Source organism: Crotalus tigris, unplaced genomic scaffold, assembly GCF_016545835.1.
Source record: "Crotalus tigris isolate CLP2741 ecotype Arizona unplaced genomic scaffold, ASM1654583v1 scf7180000019154.1569036, whole genome shotgun sequence".
In the NCBI taxonomy this organism is placed as follows: domain Eukaryota; kingdom Metazoa; phylum Chordata; class Lepidosauria; order Squamata; family Viperidae; genus Crotalus; species Crotalus tigris.
Genome location: NW_024097404.1, coordinates 863,169 through 868,061, shown reverse-complemented (window position 1 = coordinate 868,061; position 4,893 = coordinate 863,169). Strand labels below are relative to the sequence as shown.

Here is a 4,893-nt window from a genome sequence, read left to right as displayed (position 1 = left end):
CAATTCCTATTGGCTTTTGAAAGCCAATAGAATTAGACTCTATTCAAGAGAGTTTATTCTATTGGCTTTCAAAAGCCAGTAGAATAAAAGGGAGTAGCACAGCTAAGGAAAAGGGGAAAAAATGGCGGACTGCGTTGTTTGGCGACCCCCATGAAATGGTTGTTCGACCCCAAATGGGGTCCCGACCCACAGGTTGAGAACCACTGCCCTAAAAACTGTGTTTCCCTCAGTTATTCATTTGCTTGAGAAGGCTTGTTGTTTTGCCATTATTTATTGCATCAGAGGAAATGAATTTTAGTAACCATAAACTTATTAAAACTGCTTGTGGCCCGTAAGAGAATCCACTGAATTACTTGATCCTTTATTCAGTGAGAACAAACGTGCAAAGGAAATGAAATAAAATATGATAAGTCATATAGGGATTCACAGCCTTACAATTGAGAAAGTAAGACTTTGCTTAAAAATTCATTGGAAATGTAATGAAGCTCAAATGAAAAGTGCAGGATGCTTTTAAATACTATGACTTTAGTCTAGATATGTTGAGAAAAGATCAGACTATTGTGGATATTTTAACAGCGGAGTGTAAGGTGAGGATGAGACTCTGGTGGGCTCATTATATGCATATACAAGTATTTTGTACATGCAAGTTAATCAAAGAATAAAGAAATTTGGTTTATTGTAGTTCGAGCCCTCTAAAAGGCAAGCAGACGTGGCTAGATACCAGGTCTTGTTGTGGAATGGTTTCAGGTGCTGCTGGGCTGAAGACTATCTGAATTCACTACAATCTGCTCCAAAACAGAACATCAGGGTATTGAATTAAAAATAATTACCTAAACAAAAGAAAGTATTCCCATATGGGGTATTGAAAAAGCTACAGAGAAAGAAATCAACAATCAGATGTATCTATTGTTCTCTGAATCTAACTTGTTTGTTTTCATGGCTCTGTGGATTTTCATAATAATTCCATATATCTTTCTACTTGTTTTTCATTGAAAATACTTCCTTTAAGATAAAAGGGGGAAAGTAGTTATCTTAAGATAGCTGAGAAAATTAAGGCAGTATTTTAAGAGCCAATTGCACTGCTGAGAGACTGCCTATCTCCAAGTACATCTAACATCTACCTGTCCCATCAGGTCTGGCAAAAAAAGGCATATTGCAGAACCCATCCATGAAGGAATATCATTTGATAGGACTCAGGAGGAAAGCTTTTTCTGCTGTGGCACCCAAAGATTAGTGTGTGGTTTCAGCAGTTTGCAGCTTCTAACCAACTTTTAGGAGCCCTGGTGGCACAGTTGTTAGAATGTAACATTGCAGGGAAACTCTGCCCTCAGCCTGAAGTTCGGTCTTGATAGGCTCAAGATTGATTCAGTCTTCCATCCTTCTGAGGTCAGTCACTTGATCCAAGAAAATTACTTTGTTTGCTTCGTTGTTGCACTGATGTTTTTTTTTTTAAAAAAAAAAACTTTGCAGAAAACCTTCCTGTTTACTTAAATAGATACATGTACTGATATCCCCTTACAGCTGTGGCAGCTGTCCAATGTCTGTTTCATTCTATTTCCAAGAGTTTCCTAAATCTCAGGAAATCTTTTGGGGTCAGGGGAACACAGGGAATATTAAATACCAGGATTGTATGAATGGCATCCCTTTTCCTTAATGCAAAGTCACACATGGTATGTATTACTGATGGAAAATCAATGTATTTGGAGAATCATACTGCATTTCCCTACCCTGGAAGACAGTATAGGCTGCCAGCATATGCAAGCATATCCTGTCTATTTTAATGATGACATTTCACCTATAAATAACTTATATTGACACTCAACATATCTTCATTCCCATTATGCAATTTCCTTTCGCAGTCAGCAGTTCTGCAAAGCAAGGAAAAGCAATAAGTAAGCAACAAAGGTTAAAGGCATAACAAGAAAAAGCAAGGAAAATATAGTTAAATCTATTTTTCCCCAGTACCATTCCTGAAACTCCTCCACACCTTTTTGTCTTTGCAAATCAGCCATGCTTCTAATCTATCCACCCACCATTTCATAGGCTTTTGCACTTTAAAGTTTTCACCTCTCTCTTTTTGAAGATTTTTATCAGTTCTATCCAATTACAACTTTCTCATTCTTTCCTTTCCTCTAAACTTCTTCAATCCACCTATAAATGAATCCTCATTCTTTATGACCAAAACAATTTGAAACACTTGTTTTGTACCTACGTATTATTCACTTTTGCATTCAGTTTATTCGTCAGTTATTCAATCATTTTTGACCATACCTTTTTTTAATGTATCACACGCTTAGTATCCCATTCCCACTTTTATTCAACTTTCTTTTATGTTTCTCCTCTTATAATTAAGTGGGCAAAGCATCATGTTACGCACACCCATGTTTGCTTCTTTTAACAAACATTCATTTCTTCCAATTAAATGCTAAATATCTATTATCTTTTGCACAGTATTTACTCAACCTTAAAATTTATCCTTTTTTCATCTTTAGTACTCGCATTCATCTCCTTCTCTAATATTTTTACAATTTCTTTTAACTTGCAATCATGATCTGTTTCTGTGTCAACTGCAATTAACTTGATCTTTGACATACTAATTTTGATGTCCAAACTTCTCATTCTATCACGTTATCTGATCAACAAACTGTTCAGGTTGTCAACCAATCACATGATAACATCCCCATACAAAAATATGCATATTTTTACATCTCAGCTACATATATCTAGCATCATCACAAGCATTCCTTGTATACTCAGTAAGCAATGGGATAGCACACCTGTTTGTCTTACTCCTTGCTCAACAACCAACCATTCACCAAGCATTCCATTTAATTACATGCATGTTTTATTCAAGCATATTTTGTATCCATCACATTCAACAACCAGAATTCATATTCATGCCAAGCATTCAATATTTTTAGGTTGTTCACTTGAGTTCACTTAAATCAACAAACATGGAATAAACTTTCTAACATTAGTACACTCAGTGATGTATTGAAGAACAAACTTCTGGTATGCAACACTCTCTGACTGGTATAAAATCTGAAATATTGCTCTCTGTTACCTTTTATACTCTCACAAAGGAAAAGTGTGATACTCATCTTCCCAGATACACTGAACAAATTAATACCATGAGAGATTTTTGCATTTGTGCTTACTAACTTTCCTTTTGTACATGGGGGAATGTTAATAACAACTTTGTTCTTATCATCAGGCACAGATGCAGTTTTTGCATACTTGTTAAATATATTTTTGTTTGTTAAATGTTAACATATTAAAATATGAGTTTCCTAAAAACCTTTTCCCAGTCTTTCTGCAAATATGGAACTATCTGTGCAAAACATTACTGTATATCAAGAGCTGAGTAACATTAGCAGATGCTTAACATGGGTGACAATAGCATAAATGGTAGCAGCTTATAAATGATCCTCACACAAACCTGTATGGACTTGTTCCTTTGTGGAATCAGTGTTGATGGTGGTTTCACATAGAGATTGAAAGATCTTGCCCATTCTTCAGCTACCCTAGTTAAGGAGGCTTGTGTTGCTTTTTACTCTGTGCTTTGACCAAGAACTGAAGTTAAAATGTACAAAACTTTGCCATAGGAAATACAGAGTCAGCTCCATTCTCAAGGTTCCAGAGATCCTATTACTGCAAAAGAGGCCAACCATCCTGTGGCATGCCTTCTCTTTATAGAAGCTCTTGGCTCAGTAAAAGTGAGAGCAGATGGTCATAATGACTTGGCTGAGAAGAACTGTCAGCACTGATCCTCCCATCTCACATGATTTTAAAAATGCCACCTGGGAAGTGCAAAATGTCTTGCCACACGCATACTGAATTACTGTCCATGCCATGTTTCTTGGCTATGGTATCCACAATGTGCGCCTGTTGCACTTTCTGCATGTTATATAAAATAACTTTATATTTTAAGTTAATCACATGTTTTGTTTGCTTGCACCTTGAAGGGTTGGTACTTACAAAGCAAGCAGATTTGATGTTATTTATTTGGCTGCAGGTATAGTTGCATACATTTCTGAAAAGGAAGAATATAAAAAACATGCTCAGTATGAATCACACAACAGAAGCATAAGTTGGAATCATGCATGCATGCATGCATTAATATTTACATAAGAAATTTCTCCCCATTTTAATTAATAAATATTTCCACCAGTTAATTTTATTTATTCATGTCATGCTACATTTGTATGCCACCTGCTCTATTAATTATATAGCACTATCCATAAAATCATAAAAATAACAAAATGAATATTGTAAATCATACACTATGTAACTCCATGCATTCTAGACAATTACCTCCAGTTAGAGATCCAATTAAGTGACATCTTTACCCCCAAATATTAGTTAGAAAAGGACTATTTTATATCAAATTCCAAAATGCCTGCAGTTTTCATCACCTTCCAAGATTAGGGACCATCCTTACTTCAGGAACTGGCATAAAGGGACTGCTAAGGAGAAAGCTTTTTTCCAAATGCCATTCCTTTAATGTCGTGATGGGGGCCTTCTTAGTGTATCCTCAGCCAGCATGTGCTGGGCAAATAGATTTTACTTGGGTCCCCAAACTAATAAGGATCCAAGCTTAAAGCACTTTATAAGTAATAAGTAGAACCTTGAAGTACAATTGGCAATCAATGCACCTCCCACAATATTAATGTTCCTCTGCTATATCAGTATTGGCTATTCAGCCTATCGGCAGCTGCCTTTTATAAAGGCACACCATATAAAGCAAATTAAAATAATTCACCTTCAAGAAAATAAGAACATTGATAACTCTTGTCAGAACCTTTTTTTGTAGATTGCATGCTGGACAAAGGCTTGCAAAAGTCATAAGTTCAGGAAGATCCCAAAGTTGCACAGCTGCTTCTTCAGGGAGAC

At 36.0% G+C, this 4,893-nt stretch overlaps 1 long non-coding RNA gene across 1 annotated transcript; it reads right to left on the bottom strand.

Annotated features, from left to right (window-relative positions):
- Positions 1-1,756: 1,756 nt before the first annotated feature.
- Positions 1,757-3,632, bottom strand: LOC120315565. The gene is made up of 2 exons (XR_005558714.1): positions 3,440-3,632; positions 1,757-1,868 (listed from the first exon to the last, which is right to left on the bottom strand). It is a non-coding gene; the product is annotated as an uncharacterized LOC120315565 (long non-coding RNA).
- Between the last annotated feature and the right edge of the window lie 1,261 nt (positions 3,633-4,893).